The sequence below is a fragment of the Vitis vinifera genome, chromosome 17 (genome assembly GCF_030704535.1).
Source record: "Vitis vinifera cultivar Pinot Noir 40024 chromosome 17, ASM3070453v1".
In the NCBI taxonomy this organism is placed as follows: domain Eukaryota; kingdom Viridiplantae; phylum Streptophyta; class Magnoliopsida; order Vitales; family Vitaceae; genus Vitis; species Vitis vinifera.
The window spans coordinates 17,988,266-18,007,790 of record NC_081821.1 but is presented as its reverse complement, the minus strand read 5'-3'; positions in this window follow the sequence as shown (position 1 = coordinate 18,007,790).

The following is a 19,525-nucleotide window of genomic DNA, read 5'->3' as shown; positions in this document are numbered from 1 at the left end:
GACCATGAGAAAGGAGATAGGGGTTCTAATTCCCCTATGATTAGATGTACCTATTTTTGTTAAAGATGTACCTAGGGTTTCAACATTCGTTTTGGGATGGGAGAGGACCTTCCATCACTTATCAAGGGTCCCCAAATGTATATATAGACCTTGATAAGGGAGATATGGGTCTCTATTCACCTAGGAATGGATGTACCTATTTATTATGAAATTAATATAAAAGGTTAACTACATTAATTTTTTTTTATGAAAAAATATATTTTCATTTTAATTAAAAATTAAAGATTTTAACAAAACAAGAAATTAGATCCACAATCAAGTTAAAACCATAAGAAAAAATATAAAAGCATCATCACTTACTATGATTTTGATATGATAAATTTAAAATAAAAATAAAAATAATAAAAAATAATAAAATAGTATTACAAATATGTTTTTACTTTTACGTGTGATAGGATTGACAAAATAAATAAATCTTTTATTTAGAATTAATATAAAAAATGTTATATCATAAACATCTAAATAATAAAATATAATTTGTAAATTTAAACCTTGATTTATCAAATGTATTAGTATAATTAATATTTAAAATCATTAAGTATATTATTTGTGGGATAATATTTTCATTTTTTTCCCATTATATATTTATGTTTTTATTTTATTTTTTATATTAACTATTTATTATATATTATCATTTTAAAGTTAATATGTCCAAAAAATAATTAAAATCAATAAATATGGGGAGATTAGAGAGTGAAAAAAAATTAAAATTAAAGAAGTTTTATGAGATAATATATTAACATATTTAAAAGAAATGTCAAATGAGAGATAGAAATATAGGATATGTGGTAAGAAAAAAGAAAAAAAATGATAAAATAAAAAAGTAAAATGTAGAAATGTGGCAAGAGGTGAGATTCATTAGGGAGTTTATGTGAGAGAAATTAAAAAAAAATGATTGGTATACTTGACAACAACATTTAATGTGGTCGATGTACTTGCCCTCAACTTTTGAGGGTAATTTTGGAACAAATTCATAAGCACTATTGGATTGCATGAATTGGTAATATTTTTTTTTTACTATTTTTATATTAAAATTGAAGAAGTAAAAGTAAAGTTCTAAAACTATGTTTTTTTTATTGGTGGTGTATGGTTGCATGATTATCCTGAGATTAAGGAAATTATCTAAATGGGTTAAATGAATACTTTCAAGATGGAAGATATTTTTAGTACCTAATAACTCCTATTTTTCTCTTTCATTTATATTTTTTTTTCTACTTGATGCTCTAATTCACTAGAGATGAGGGATTAATGTTTGGATCTAATTCTATTAAGTCATTTCCTGATATTTAGATGCTTAATTTAAGGGATTTAGTTATTTGATTTTAGTAACTTTTCTTTCGAAGGTTTTACTAACAAGATAATAATATATATTTTATTATTATTATTTTCCTTTTTAGTTGGAGATTAGTTTTCTTTTTTAAAGAAATCCATAAGAGAATATCTTTTTTTTTTCTTTTTTTTAATCCTCTTTTGATTTGAAGACCTAATTTCATAGTCTTCCAAAATTGTACATGTCCAATGAGCCCAAATTTTGTTAAACCATGAAATTAATTTTTTTTTTAAGACCAAATTTAGTGGTAATTTAATCCACTAATTTTTTTATGTCTATAAATGCCCCCATTTTTAGACGCATCATGTATATGCATTGTCATGTGTATGGAGTGGGTCTTGAAGGTAACCTTGTTCTTTTTTTTTTTTTTTTTGTGCTAAAAAAAAATTATATATATTAATAGAGAGTTTCCTATTTTTAAAATATTTCTTTCTCACTTTTTTTTTTCCAAACACTACTTTGTTTTCCTTCTTGCTTTACACTTTGAGTTTTTTTCCAATTTGTGTTCCCTATATATATATATGTATGTATGTATGTATGTATGTATGTATGTATGTATGGATATGTATATATGTGTGTGTGTGTGTGTGTGTGTGTGTGTGTGTGTGTGTGTGTATGTATGTAAGTATGTATGTGTATATATATATATATATATATATATATATATATATATATATTATATAAAGAGGACAATAGTTGAGAAACTTAACTTGAAATTTTTTGGAGAACTCTTTCAATCTTTGGGTGTTCTTCAACCCAATTTGAGAAACTTGATTTGAATTCTTTTAGAGAATTCTTTCAATTTTTGGACGATCTTCAACTCAATTTTGAGAAACCCGACTTGAATTTCCCATGAGAGATCTACACTTGAGATCATGCTATGGGTGGTATGTCAAAATCATGTTGTGAGTAAGGTGCCAAAATCATTTTGCAAAGTGACCATGTTGTAGAGCCAAAATGGAATGCCATATATATTTATATATATATATCCTAGAAAGTGGTTGGAGATATATATACACATATATGACACTTGATTTGATTTGATTTGATTTTTTTTTAAAGTAAGAAAAAGACTTGAAGATGAATTTCATTTCAGGTATTTTTTTTTTTAAATTACCTTACTACTTAATGGGGAAATTCTTTGGTACTCTTAAATATCAATAAAAAAAATTATAAATATTTAAAATTTGACCTTCATGTAATCAAATTGTAGCCTTGACACAAAACGATGTTGTATTTTTGACACTTATGTGCTAAAGTCTTCACCCATGCAAATTGGCTTGACTTAAATGCATAGTGGTGTCCAAGCATTAACATTTAATTAAGCCGGAATTATATTTAACACTTATGCAAACAAGTCATGGTTTTGACATTGCACGATATTGTACTTTCAACACTTAATGCAACTCAAATACTAAGATCCTCACTCATGTGAATTAGCTTCACTTGAATGGATAGTGGTATTCAAGTTTTAACATTTAATTAAAACCAAAATTATATTAAACACCCATGCAAACAAGTTATGGTCTTGACGTTGAGTAGTGTTGTACTTTAGACACTTAATGTGGCTTAAGTGCTAAGGTCCTCACTCATTGGAATTAGCTTGAATTGAATGCATAGTGAAATTCAAGTTTTAACATTTAATTAAAACCAAAATTATAAAAATTGAAAATAAAACGAAACTTTTCAAAGATTTAGATAAAATTAATAAAAAATGATTTTTTTTCTCTTCTAGGAATAAGGATCCACTCTTAGTAGAGAATGAGTGCTTTTCAAACATGAACTTCAAGGCACCAAAACTAAAATATAATTCTAATAGAGTAATGAAATCTTATAATGAAGATATTGGTGATCATCTAAAAGGCGTGTGGAGAGAGAAACAATGTGGTCTACTACAACCCATGTGTCAACAGAGCCTATGTGCAACACCTGTGTGTGGAGGCACATGAGGTGGTTTCTGATATCCTTTTTGGACTATTGATTCTTGAGTTTTTTTTTCTCGATTTTTCTACCCCTTAGTATTTTTAAAATTAAATAGTACTCTTTTCAAAGCAAAAGCAAGTGGAAGTGCATATGATGTTCACTAACCTTATTTTTCGAACAAAAATATTTAATGATAGTGTTTTACTTTTAGGGTACTAATCTTTGATATTTTCTAATTTATTTGGATTTTATTTTATTTCATTTTTTCAAGAAAAATCTAGTATGATATGTCTTTTTTAAGACGATAACCTAACTTACTATTGATTGTTAGTGTTTTTGGCCAACTGTGGCTAGTATGTGAAAAAAAACATTGATTTATAATGCTACAAAGAGTAAAGGTTGAGTTGTAGCATTAAAATCCCAATATGAAAGGTGTTACTCTCATTGCTTCCTATTTCATCATTTTGTAGGCCCATAGGATAGTTGATAGATATTTTGCCTTAGCTCTTTTTGCCTAGTCTTACTCTTTGTTAAGATGGCTAAGAAGGGTCTTGTTGGTGGCCTTTTCTTAGTTGATTCCATATGGGTACCATGAGGTTCCATAGAAGTTGACAATCTCCAGTTCTTTACAAAAAATTTTAACCTCCTTGTAATCAAAGTCTTATTTTCTATTATAAGGGTTCGCAGTACCAAATCAATACACTGTATTTTTCCACATGACCTATCATATCCCCTCCTCATTTCCCTTCTTGTTGATAATAGGAAGAAATCAAATTATATCAAGTTCTTTTTGAGAAAATGACCAGGTTATGACTAACATTGTGAGCTTTAATGGTGCCATTTGCGAAATTGGTGTGAACATTTGACATTTTTCACATTTTTTAGATGTGTTTCTAAGGATCTCCCTACATGGTAGGCTAGTAGTATCCTTGGGATAAGGCTTATTGGGCCATTGTTTGGTCATCAACATTTCTACTATAGATCCCTTGTGGATTTTAACTAACACATACTCTACTTTCTCAAGCATAAGGCACTAGAGATATAACCACAAGAATGATTGTTTGTATAGTTCTTATCTTAATGACGTATAATAAGTGACTTTTTAGGCTTGATAGTTTCGTTTCAACTTGAAGATATCACATATATGACTCCATCTATCCTAGAATCCTTATTTGTATGAGGATCATGCCCTAGACCTCTTCTATAGTAGGCCTCTCAATGAACTCTAATGGCACAATCTCTTCTTTCATTATTCCAATGGACACCTTATTGACTAGGCCATCATATTCCTAGTATTGTCTTCATAGTGCTATAAGAGTACCCTTACCTTTCTAAGGTATTTTTCCATGGTTTCTATTCATGTTTTGAAGGCTTTAGTTACTTGTCTAATGACTAATTAAGAGTCATAGTAGAAGTTTAACACCTTGACCCCCACACTTGAAGTGAATTACAATCTCACTAAGAACACTTTTATTTTGTCTCCTTATTAGTGTTAGGATAGAACCCTTGAAAGTATGACATGATATAACATACTATGATTCATTAATAAATTTATTTATTAGGATTCCAATTCTTCTTTCCATCATTATTTGCATTAATTGTTATCAGAGCACTCACACTCTTGTCACTTGCGTTAAGTGTTTTAAGAGTTGTGTAGAAGATTCAAGCCATGGGTTCCTTGTAAGATAATAAATAGTTCATAGTAAGTTCATGAATTTAGGCAATCCATCAAATATTGTAGTGTACTACCTCCAAATTGGAGGGATGACTTGTCTTGGTTATGTAGATGGTTTCTCGTGGTGAATGCATTAGTATTTGTGGTCACACATTAGACAGGATCTATGATAAATCTTGACATTAGTTATCAAGTAGTCACAATTCAACAAGATCCTATACCATATGGACTCTCAACTTTGACAGGATACTAAGCTTGTTCTGAAGTCATTAGTGGCTTTAACCTATATGTGAGACCCTAAGGTACTCATAGATTCCCTAAGGATTAGGTCACTGCTAATGGAGGCTAGTGGCAACAAGTAATGACCTAGATAAATCATCCCTCCAATCAAGAGGTAGTGCACTATAGTTTCTAATGGATTGCCTAAATCGATGAATCAACAATGAACTAATTATCATTTTGCAAGGAACCCATAACTTGGATCTTCTATGTAACTCCTAATGCACCAAAGTCATGTACAATGCAATTAATTAGGGCATGAATGAGTAGATAGCTTATTAATGCAAATAAGAATATATAGAGAAGACTAAAATCATAAGAATGAATAACTTCAAGCTATAGGCTTTGAACGCTTAAGGGAGATCGCAATTTGTGACTCTTTGTCAAACCACTAAGGGTAATTAAAGATAAAAAGGATCAACTCACTAAAAAGAAGATAGCATACCTCAGATCATACCTAAAGATAAGGATGCCACAAATGAAATCATATATGATAATAGACTCTAAACTAAGATATAATAAATAACTCCGGCCTGTGAAGGGAGTATGCCCCAAATGATGCTTAAAGAAAATGATACCACAAAGGAATCGAAAATGATAATAGACTCTAAACTGAAATATAATGAACAACTCCGGGTTGTGGGCTCTAAACGCCTAAGAGAGATCGCAGTCCACGACTCCAATTCAAACCATTAAGGGTGACTAATGATAGAGATGATCAACTCACTAAAAATAAGGGGGTATGAAATGATGCCACAAACAAAATCAAAATGAAGTGATGCCACAAGTGAAATCGAAAATGATAATAAACTCTAAACTGACATATAATGAACAACTTTGGGCTGTGAAGGGAGTATGCCCCAAACGATATGCAAAGATAAGGGATGCCATAAATGAAATCAAAATGAAGGGATGCCACAAATAACACTAGGATGATGATAAACTATGGAATAATAGGTAGTGAACAAATATAGGTTGTGAAGTGGGTATGCCCCAAATGATGCTCTAAGAAAAGGATGTCACTAAGGAAACTAAAATGAAAAGATGCCATAAACGATACTAGAATGATAAGAAATAACCCAAACAAACTAAGAGAGAGGTGGGTACAGGATCTGCAACTGAGAACACCTAAAACTAAATTAAAGACAAATGAATGATCCATATCCAAAAATAAACTAAAAGGCTTAGGAGAAGAAGAAGACTGAGATAACGAACTCAATGAAAAAAGGTGCACGCCCAAGGTGATAACTCATAGGGATCAAAAAAATGAATCAAACAGTCATGAAATAAAAAAAATATAAAATATTCTCAATGAATGAGGCATGTTCCAGTGTGCAAGCATGATCAATAAGGTCTTCTAAATGGGAATCCACCGATCTAAACAACTGAAGTCAACAAATCATCCACCAAAATACAACTATAAGGAGGTATGCCCCAGTATCAAACAATGATCAATCATCAATAAGGTAAACATTTGCATGTCTCAAAAATGTCCTCACAATGAATCTAAAATGTGTCTTTCACACTAAGAAAAAAATCATTGTCACTCAAAACTTCTATCATAAACACGAATCATGTCTCAACTTTGTTCAATACTCAAACCACAACTATTAACATACTGCCTAAAATGCTCCATGAAGGGGAATGAGATGCTAGTTCAATGCTCTGAATAAAACAACGTCCTATTGGACACCTTGATGAGAAAAAATCAACATACTACTCAAAAAGGTTTGTTGAAATGGAGAAACTAAATTGATCTACCCTACTAAAGGCATAAGCATCATCACTCATCCGACTAGCTCAAAATACTCAAGAAACAATGGTAATCAAAATGTCTCTGACTTAATGATAATCTACTAAGAAATCAGAATATGAACCTATCAAAGTCTCAAGGAATACATTCTAAATCATATCTCAAAATAATGACCAAAATGACAAGGGATCTAATAATGTCATGTGTGGAAACCTGCCCTTATTGAAACCCCAACCGAATCTGATGTGAATTTGATAACCTCAAAACAGGTGAAATATGTCCTAATATAAAGGACCTGGACACTATGCTAAGATCCAACTCAACAAAAATCCACTAAGAAATCAAAATGAAGAACTCAGTTAATGTCTCAAGGAAGTTACTCCAACTCTAATCTCAAAGGATAACAAAAATGGCAGACGATTTGATAATCTCAAGAGGAGTAGCATGTCTATGATGAATCTTTAACTGGATATGATGTGAATCTGGTAACCTTGAAGTAGGGAAATATGCCCTAGTATACAAGGTTTACACACTGCACCAAGAACTATCTCTAACTCAATGATAATCTACCAATCTATATCAAAAGTTCTTCACAAATGGAACCAAGAATCATAAAAATTGTCAATAAGTGTGGACCCGCATTTTTCGCGTGCATCCCCACTCAAAGTGGCGAGACTCGCTTATTTAATGAAAAAATGTATTTTATAAATAAATACAAAAACAAAAACAAAACAAAATGGAGTTGACACTTATTTTATTTATTTTTTAAAAGAAAAAAAATAAAACCCTAAAAAAAATAACTCCTATTTTGGAAAAGCTATTTGCGAAAAACTCGAAATTAGGTTTGAGGATCAGGTTACCTATTGGGAAGGTACCTCTGAAGAGGTAGCACCCCTTTAAGCCCTAAAGAGGTCTCTACTAAGTTAAGAAAAACATGACAATTAATTGATTGATTTTGGATACTAGAAAAGGCTAAGGTGATTTTAAAATTCTACTAACATGCCAAACAAGAAGTCAAATCGCAATCATAAAGAGAAGTTAGGATTTATACTTGGACTGTTTCTTAAGCACTGAAGGTGTTCTTTTGATCTTTCTCCTAATTGGTTAGTTTTCCTTGTTCCTTCATTCTCCTTCAAAAAATCTTTTCTTCTCCCTTTTTTGTTTTTGGTTCTATCTCTCTCACAACTCTATATTTTTTGTCTCTTTTCAATATCCCTTTTTAATCCTTTTTGTTTCATTCTTCTCTCTTACTGCTATGTTTTTTCTTTTCTTTTCTTTCCACCTTAAAAAAAACTCCTAAAAACCCACTCTATCAAAACCTCAAAACCTACCCAGAAAACCAAAAAATAACAAAATCTCTCTCTCTCTTAGTCCTCACCTCCTTCATTTTTCTCTTTTCTCTTAAAAATTGAAGGTTTTGCTTTTAAGGTTTCATTTTATCCCTTCGTAAACCACAACCTACTCTCTTTTTTTCATGCATCATTTTTCACCACTAGTTTTTCCAAAACTCAACTTTTCCATGCAACCTCTTTGAAAATTCAACTTTCTCTCTTTTCCAATTTTCTCCATTCTTTTCTCTTTTCTTATCTTCCAAGTTCTCATGGGTCCTGCCTAGTTGATGGCATGCACATGGAGAGGATGGTATGCAACCAAATGACCATGCATGGTCATGCAAAGATGGGACCCTAAAAGAATTTAGTCAATTGGTAAGGCCTAGTTGAGGTGTAGTTCCAACAGATGATCAATGTTGCACTTTCAATTTTCTTGGTTTTTATTTTATTTTATTTTATACCTAAATAAATAATTAAATACTAATATATATATATATATATATATATATAATTTTGGAAAAAAATGAAAATAAAATTAAAAAGAAGATAATAATAGCAATAAAAAAATAACAATAAAATAATAATAATACTAATAATGATAATGATGATGATGATGGTTATAGAAATGATGATAACAAAAATAATTCTAATGATGATAATAATAAAAATAATAATAACAAGAATATACAATGACTATATATAAAAAATAGATAAGAAAGTGAATGAATAAATAAATAAATAAATTTTTATAAGTACACAACATATATTTATAAAGAAAACATGCAAGCTACATAAACCATGCGAGCCATGTCAGCAATGCAAATGACTTAGGGGTGTTGGGGTAAGCCTAAACAAACTAGGTGCACCTAGATGAGCCAAGTATGCCTAATGGGCCTAAATATGCCTAAGAAAACTATCATAAAAGTGTACTTAATATCTAGGATAGCTCAAAGAGGTAAGCTATATGAGTAGAAATGGGCTACCAAGAGCTATCATGGAGTACTGAAAGAATAGTTAATCAGGGTATGTGCTAAGGGAACAAAATGGAGGGCTTACAATAAGCTCAACAATACTCCACTGAGGACTATCTCTATCTCAATAACAATCTACTAGGCTAGTGAAAAAATGATCCATCTCGAAAGTACTCCAATAAGATCCACCACTATCTCAAAATGATCCACTAAAAACTGTCTCTACATCTCAAAACTTAGTAATTACTTGAGATGGTTAACTGTGAGACAAATGAGATGAAGATATGGTGCCAATTTTTAAGGAACATGGTTGAGTTTATATAGGTAACTTGGTTGACTCTACATGTATATATTTACCTAGTATCAAATAGAATCCATAATTGTAAAAAGCCTTGAGAAAGAAAAAAAAACCCATCTATCTCCTAGTTATATTGTTTTTGTTATTTTTATATTTATTTCAGATTAAAGAGTTTGAAGACAAAAAGTAATTGAGGAATTTGAAGAGGAACGGGATTGCAGAGTTTAAAGAAGAGAATGATTGAAGGCTTTGATAAGGATAAGGTTACTTGGTAACTTAATAATCTGATGAGCTTTAACAACATATAAAGCCACCTTGAGACCTATCATGGTCACCTCAATGGTACATCCTTTCACTTAGGATAATTTAATCTTGAATCATTATTAGTACACCCGAATTTTGATTCTCTTATTACCTTTCACACCCAAAAGAGTGTTTATAAGCCTTTTTGCTATTGGATCGGGTGCACGTATTATGCTATGAGCCAAGGCCTTGAAGTTGGAGATAAACTAGGGTCAAAGTTGGAAAAATCATAACAATGTTTATGCTTGTAGAACTAAGAGAAAGAAAAGAATTTGCACAAAAAATAGTTATGATCTTATGTTAGGACCATCATCTTCCATTCATGCTTTAGGTGCCCGAGATGATTGCCAATCCTTTTGAATATGCTAAATTTAGGGACCACAAACCCTTTTGGAGCCTTCTCCTAAAGAATGTCTTCTATAAACAATTAGGCCCTATCACTTATAAAGGCTTCTCTACACAATGGGAGGAATGTCATTCATCTCTTTGCTTTCCTAGTGCACTTAGACTCTATGATTTCCTCTTCAAATCTTTATCCATCTCTTATTGCTAATTTTTTTTACACAAGTTTTCTTTTTGGTGGTTGTGAAGTAAGTTTTTGTCTAGCCTCTTCCAATTATCCCTTAAATCTCATGTTCACCAAATCCCTTAAACCTCTTCCAATATTTAATAAAAGTCTAGTTGTTGAACAATTCAATCTTGTTTGTACCTCATTAATGCATCCTTAGGAACGATTTAAAGGTAATGTCCTAAACACGTTATAATGGTAAAAATGACATCTAATCACATTTAATGTTGTTTTATCACATTAAATGTTATCATTATTTTCTAAAGGTTGCACAAATCATCATTAATAACTTAGGTTCAACGATGAAATATGTCGTGGCTCAATTCACCACATGCCCCTTGAGTGGCACATGTCATTCCATTTTAGCACCCCTCTATTTATTAATATGAATTTTTTATTATTCATTATTCATGTTGTAAAATGAGAAATAAATAAAAGTAGAGAAAAACAGATATTACTTATATAATAAGGAGGAAGGAATCAAGGAGGAGAATTGAGAGTTGGGAGAATGAAAGACAAGGAGAATGAGAGATAGAGACAGAGAACAAGATAAAGAGAATAAGAGAAAGAGTGAATTTCTTTCTTGCTCGGGATGATTTCCTTTTCATTCCAAAGGGCCTTTTATAGGCTTACAAATGCTTTCATTTAATACTCATCTTTAAGATGAGTAAATGAAAGTGTTTATTCCTTTAATAATACATATGGTGGTCATCCACCTCACCATATTTATTAAGTATTTACAACACTCCCCTTTAAATGACCATCACATTAAAAGAATATGTCTCATTAAAACCTTGCTAGTGAAAAAACTCTATGGGAAAAACCTAGCGAAAGAAAAAGTACAATATTCTTATACTTCTTTAAGTTGCTCTTAAGCTATTAAGACTGCTTTGTTAAAAACCTTGCCAGTAAAACCCAATGGGATAAAACCTAGATGAAGGAAAAAAAATAGTACAGTACACTAACATCCTCTACAAGCATACCCCCCCTCATGTTGATATCCTTGGGTTGGTGCATTCTAATATTGTGTATTAACTTCTTGAATGTTGAGGTTAGCAATGACTTTATGAATAAATCTACTAGATTATCACTTGAGCATATTTGTTGAACATCAATTTCACTACTCTTCTAAAGTTCATGTGTATAGAGGAATTTTGGTGAAATGTGTTTAGTTATATCTCCTTTAATATAACACCATTTAATCCATGCAATTCATGCAACATTATCTTCAAAAAATATTGTCAAGTCACCTTTGATACAAGAGAGTCCACATGATTCCCGAATATGTTGGATCATAGATCTTAACCATATACATTCACAACTTGCTTCATGAATTGCAAGTATTTTTGAATGATTTGATGATGTGGCCACCATTTTTTTTAATAGATATTCATGAAATAAAAAAACCATTGTTATTAAACACATACTCTATTTGTGACTAACTTTATGTGGATCTGAAAGATATCGTTGTAAGCATAAATTTCGTAAAAGTCCTATAATGTAAGCAAAAAAATAATGAGAACAAAATATTTATTAAAATTAAAAATATTGTGGGGAATACAATCTTAAATATAATATTCTTTACAAAAGAATATTTTCCCTCTGATTCCTTTGTTTTGACTACAACTTGAAGAACGATGACAAACTTGTTTCCTTAGACTTGAAGATCAATCAAGAGCCTAAATGGATTTTCCCTGAATAAACTTGTTGAACCTTTTTCCGTTTACCAAACTTATAGGAATATTTGGTGAAGATTATTTTTTTGTTGTAAAGCATCTTTTCCCATACAAAGTTGTCTCCAGAATTTCTCTTTTGGATTTTCCTTTTTGGATTTTTTTTTTATTTTTTATTTTTGAATTTCTCCTCTTTGGGTTTTTTCTATCTCTCAATTTTTTATCCCATCTCTTAAAAGAGGTCACCTCTATTTATAGGTGAAGGCAAGGAATTTGAATTTCAAATTCCCTGATTTTAGTTGCTTAATTCAAGGGATTTAGTTCCTTGATTTTAGCAACTTTTCTTCTCCTAGAGGTTTTATTAACAAGATAATAATAATAATTATAATATTTTTCTTATTATTATTATTATTATTATAGTTGGAGATTAGTTTCCTTTTTCTTAGGAACCTTATCCATAAAAGGATATTTATTTATTTTGAAGACCAAATTAGTGGTAATTTAATCCACTAAAATTTGTATGTCTACAATCCTGCATCTGCATATCTAAGTTATTGTAGTGTTGATTCCCTTAAGTAGAATAAACCTATATCAATAGTTTTGCAGAGATAGCATAATATACGTTTGATACCATTTCAATGTCTTCAAGTTGGAGTAAAATTGTATCTTGCCAATAAATAGACAAAAAAGGTAATGTTTGGACATGTACAATTGGAAAGATACATAAGTGCACTAATAGCAATAAGATATGGTACTTCAAGACCAAATAATTCTTCATCTTTTTCACAAGGACAAAATGGGTCATTTTTCATGTCAAGTGATTAGACAACTATTAGAGAACTTAAAGGATGTGTTTTATCCATATAAAAACACTTCAAAATTTTCTTAATGTATATTGATTGATGTACTTAAACTCTATTTGGAAAATGTTCGATCTGTAGGCCGAGATAAAATTTTATTTTTCCAAGATCTTTCATCTCAAATTCCTTTTTTATGTCATTTTTCTTTCTTGTGAGCTCTTTAGGAGTCCTAACAAGATTTAAGTCATCAACATGCACTACAATAATTGCAAATTTGATTTATGATTTCTTAATAAAAATGCATGCACATATAGGGTTATTCACATACCTTTCTTTTAACAAGTATTCACTTAGGTGATTGTACCACATGTGTCCAGATTGTTTTAATCCATACAATGATCATTGTAACTTGATTGAGTACATACTGTAAGGCTTTGTAGTATTTGCTTCAAGCAATTTAAATCCTTTAGGGACTTTCATGTATATACCATTATCCAAGAATCCATATAAATATGTTGTACTAACATCCATGAGACGCATATTCGGTCTTTCTGAGACTATCAAACTAATTAAGAAATGAAATATTATTGCATCCATGACGGGAGAGTATCTTTCCTCATAGCCAATGTTAGTTCTCTACAAGAAACCTTGTGCTACTAATCATGCTTTATATCTTATGATCTCATTATTCTCATTACGCTTTCGTACAAATACCCATTTGTACCTAACAAGCTTTACATCTCCAGGATTTTGGACTATAGGTCCAAAAACTTCTTGTTTTGTTGATGAGTTTAACTCTACCTACATAACTTCTTTCCATTTTGGCCAATCATTTCCATGTCGATATTTTTTAATATTTCATGGTTTGAAATCTTCATTATTTCTTATGATATCAAAGGCCACTTGGAAAAGCGAAAATATTGTTAATAGCAATATTATTTTGATCCCATTTTTCTACTGTGTATACATAACTTACTAAGATCTCACAATTTTAGGTATCTATGCCTCTTTAGTTGCTACTTGTTCAATATGTGCCTCTTTACTTGTTCAATATGTACCTCTTTAGGGGCTTTTTGCATTATTTATGCCTTTTTTAGGGTTATAGATTTATCAATTTTAAACTGATCAATCCATTTTGATGGCTTCTTCTAGAGTGCCAAGTTTTCATTGTGTTCTCCTCTTTAAGGGAGTTACATCATGTGAGCCAATAGGTTTACCACGCTTCAGGCGTATCTTAGATTCATTTGTTAAATATTCTACAAGGACATCAATTCGTGTTGGAGTATTTGCAGTTGGGATATGTGACTTTGTTATATTTTTGTTTGTATCAATGAATGTATCTAGTAATTAGTTTACAAGATTTTCCAAATGAATGATCCTTTGAACTTCTAGTTTGCATTGATTTATACAAGAATCAAAATGGGACATAGTAGATGTGTTATAAGTAATTTCTCGATGTTTTTCAGGAATCGACTTTTCTTCCCCTAATGGCTGGAAAACACTCTCATTAAAATGAAAATCCACAAAGTGGGTTTTAAAAACATCGCCTATCAAAAGTTCAAGATATCTTATGATGGATGGAGAACCAAAACTTTCATAAATCCCAAGTTGTCATTGGGGACTCATTTTAGTGAATTGTGTAGGTGCAATTGGTACATATACTGCATAACCAAATATTTGAAAGTGAGAGATATTTGGTTATTTTCCAAGCACAAGCTATGAAGGGGAGTATTCATGGTAATTTGTAGGTCGAATATAGACTAAAATTGGAGAATGCATAATAGCATGTCCCCAAGGATAAGTAGGTAATTTGGTTTTCATTAGTAATGGTCAAGCTATAATTAGAGACGTTTGATGAAGGATTTTGCTAAACCATTTTAAGTATAAGTATGGGCAATAGGATGCTTGATATTTATCCCTACATTAGTAATAGTCTGTGAAAGTTTGACAAGTAAATTCATTAGCATTATCAAGACGTGTTGTCTTGATTAGATAATCTAGAAATTGTGCTCGTAACCTAATCATTTATACAAGAAGCCTAGCAAAGGCAACATTACATGTAAAAAGGAGAAAAACATGTGACCACCTAGTAGAGGCATCTATTAAGATCATAAAATAACAAAATGGTTCACATGGTGGATGGATAAGCCCACATATGCCCCCATGTATTCTTTCTAAAGAGACTAGTAACTCGAATATGACTTTAGTAAAAGATGGTATGACTATCAATTTACATTGTGACCAAGCATCACATGAGTATGCATTGGGTAAAAGAATCTTTTGGTTCTTTAGTGGATGCCCATGTGAGTGTTCTATTATTCGACACATCATTGAAGACCCTGGATAACATAGTCTATCATGGTAAAGGATAAAAACTTTTGGGTCATTGAACTTTTGGTTCACGACAATATATGATTCAATAGGCTTTATTGTTATATGATATAACCTAGAGGAGAAAGTCGAGAGTTTTTCCAATATAAGCTTTTAGCTAGATATAAATAACTAATGTAAAGATATTCTACATTACCTTCATTCATAGTTTCAATATGATATTCATTTCTACGAATATCTTTAAAACTGAGCAAATTTCTTCTAGATTTGCTAAGATATAAAGCATCATTTTTATGAAATCTAGTTCCATTTGGTATATTATGTTTTCTCTTTTGGAGCCTTCAACTAAGTTTGTAATACCATATATGGTACTTACATTATTTTTTATTAATGTCAATTCAAGGAAGTATTTTTTATTTCAAAGAATTGTGTGCATGCACTATAAGAAAAAAGGGCAATAATGACGTTATCTAGGCATCAAGAAATGTATAAGATGACGTTTCCTGAAAGTGCCATGTTCTTCCTTGTCAAGAAATGGGTAAGGGCAACCATCGCACTTTTAGAAAGCGTCATCTATTAAAGCATCCTCATTAATATTCATTATTAATGACGCTTTGGAAAGTGTCATTATGTTGACACTTTAAAAAGCACCATTGTTAATCTATCTATATTGGCACTTACACAAGTGCCAAGGAATGCCCAAAATATCATCTATTTATTTTGACACTTTTTTGCAGTGTCATCTTGTGTTAATAATATTGAAATTCCCCTCCTTGTTGAAATGATATGTCCTATTATATATAACTTTTCAAGTGTTTTTTTTTATAAAATACAAAATAGTTACTCACATATTTAAAATTTAATTCAATATTAATAACTATATCTTCCAAAAGAAATTGAATAAACTTCCTAATAATACCATGATAGATTTGTTAATGTATTAAAATATTTACAACAAACATATTTTTCAAATTCAACATAAAAAGAAGTACATATATAACAAAAATCAAAGTATCTAAATTCCTTATCAAAAGTAATATTACAAGTAAGAAGAAGAACAAGCCAAAAGTATTCTTGGTGATTTCATATCCACTCATGAACTTGAAATCTTGTACATGTATACATTAAAAAAAATGATAGAAGAGAAAAAATTATGTTTAGTTAATTCACATGCAATGAAAGTTAAATTTAAATCTATAAACAGTCCATGAAAGAAGTGCAAGTGAGAATAATTTGGTGTTTATTGAGATCCTATGTTTCAATGAAAATGAAAAATTGTTTAATTTGATAACAAGTTTTGAAAATGCTAATGGGCATTTTTGTTCATTAATAAATTAAAGGAAATAAGACTTTCAATTATATAAATTCTACAATATGGGATGTAGTATAATATTTTCTTACATATGTCTAACATATGACACTAATTTTCTTATAAATAAATGTATGAAGATATATACCAATAGATATTATTCATAATTAGTTTCAATCATAAATAATCATATAAAATCATATAAGACATTTAATATTAATCATTTGCAGATGCCTAAATTTCTTCTAACTTTTCTTTGTTACCAAGGTTGGTTGACTACTAACATTCCTTAAGAAAAAAAATATATGAAAATAAAAATAGAACATAACTAAGGAAATAATCATTGGCTAAATGTCATCATAATAACAACCATTCTAAAAGTTGTCATTATTTTCGATTCCAAATTGTAACCAAAATATAATAATTGACCCTAGACAAAAGAAGCTCTTTACCATCTCTCCATCAAACAACATCAACCTTTTTATACAACAACAACCTCCCTAGCAACAATAACAACTCCATATAGCAATAACAATTTCTCCATGCAACAATAACAACAACATTGATGTGGTGATAATTATATCAATAATAATTTGATTTGTTTAGTCCAAACATTATGTGTTTTTTTTTCCATGCAACAATAACAACTTCTCCATACAATAACAACAACTTCGTCATATAACAATAATAGCTTCTCCAAGAAACAACAAAAATATTGATTGTTATCAATAATAATTTGATTTGTTGTGTCCAAATATTATGTGCTTCTTCTCCATGTAACAATAACTTCTTCATGTAACAAGAACAAGAATAACATTAATTATGATGTAACAATTTGATTTGTTGTATTCAAATAGTTTGTGTGTTAAAGTATTATCTTCTATTACTATGGAGTAAAAAATTACTTACCATGAGAGGAAAACATGTGAATCATGAAAATGTGGTCTACAACTCCTTGACGAATTGAAATGAGGGCATGTGCATACATAATATGGTAAATCCTAAAAATTAGTCCATTCAAGACTTCATTAATAATTAACATTAAATCAAGTATTGAAGATGTTAATTTATACCTTCAAGCATGGGTAAGAATTAATTGGGTTGCCAACATAACCCACTCATATCACATTTCATTAAGCTCAACTTCATTATATGATTTTTTTCTCTTTAAACTAATAATTAATTATAAATACATGATGATTAGTTAATTTTAAAGAAATACTAAAGTATGGAAACTAATAAAATTTATTAATGGGTGCATACTTTTGTGGATAGGAGGCTTGGATCAACAATGATATCTTTCATGTATCTTATCACATGATAGTTGCACTCCACACTACCTAGTTGTCTTGGGCACTATAGACATAAATATGAATTATGGTACCATAAACACATTAATATTATGATGTTTCATGTCATTATTATCTAAGTAATAAAAAAAACCATATTAAAATTTATGGATTGATCCAAGTGGTTAAAGGATATAACTTACTCTAAATAAGTAACTTACCACTTCTTTTACCCATGTCATCTCCCTCTTTGATGATTTTTGTTTATCCAGTGGGTGAATATGTAATGCCCTACATGAAAAAAAAAATTTAACATTAGACACTATGCACTACATTCAAGTATGGAAATGAAGACACTTACATGTTAACAATTTCATTAAAATCATCACATGGTTGATTTTGCATTGGATCAAGGTAGTGTGCAATCAGTGTCCTCGTATCTAGTGCCACCAAGACCCAATGGAAACTATAATAGTACATTAGATATTATTTACTAATGAGCACAGATTCAATTATTTAACAAACAAAATAAACTTCATATTTTCCATAACTTACTCAGGTTTATATAAAATAAAAATGTAGTTAGCACATTTTGCATGCATTAAACTATTTGCAATGAACCTTGACCTATTTTCTTTTGTTGTCTCACCCATTCCAACTTTAGAGAACAAAGTTGGATTGACAAAAACAAATCATTTGGTGAGCCTGGCATCACTTAGCTTTTTCTGGAGATGACTATTTAAATTTCACATACCTTGACAAGAAACAAATTTTTTTTTTTAACTTCAAAAAAAAAAAAAAAAAAAGTGGACACATTACTAAGTTAGAAAATTATTTACCATATAAAATATATGATACAGTTAGCTGACACTTCCTTCAATGAAATTATCATATTCATGTCTTCTCAAATACATCATTTAGAATCTCCACAACTTGTATTTTCCCCTCTTTTAGCATGAGACCTATTAATGCATTAAAATTCTTGATATCTTGAGGGTTTTCACCCTTGAATTTCAGTTCATTTTCTTTTGTTTTTTTGTCTCTATCCTTTCTAAGATCCCCGTAATAGAAAGTACCATGTTATCAAATTATATATATCTCTTATGAGAAATGACACATGAAAATTACACATCTAAATCAATTTAGTACTCAAAATGACCAAACGGGTCAACCCTAAAACTTGGTAGCCCACTACAGCTCCAACTATTGTAGCCTGATAAAAAATGGGAATAGGAAGCGGTGCATTTGACTCATAGGGAGCATCCACGACAACAAGGTAGTTGAGACCACAATCCATTATAATTGTTCTACCACCCACTACATTTTCCTTGGTCTCCACTACCAACTCACATTTTTGTTCCCTTCAAAATTAATTTAAATTAGTAATTTCAATAAAAACAAAAGTTATAATTGAAGTTCAAGGTGCATAAGACTATGTACTCCTTAAATAGTACTACACTCAATGTTATTTGAGATGATATATATATTACCTAGTTAGGGTTATATTTAAGAAACAAATTACATCTTTTACATGTACCAATTCTAGTGAAATAGAATATTATAAAAAGTATTAGTTGTATTCTAATGGAATCTAACTAAAATGTAAGTATCCATTTAGCTAAAATAAAAGTA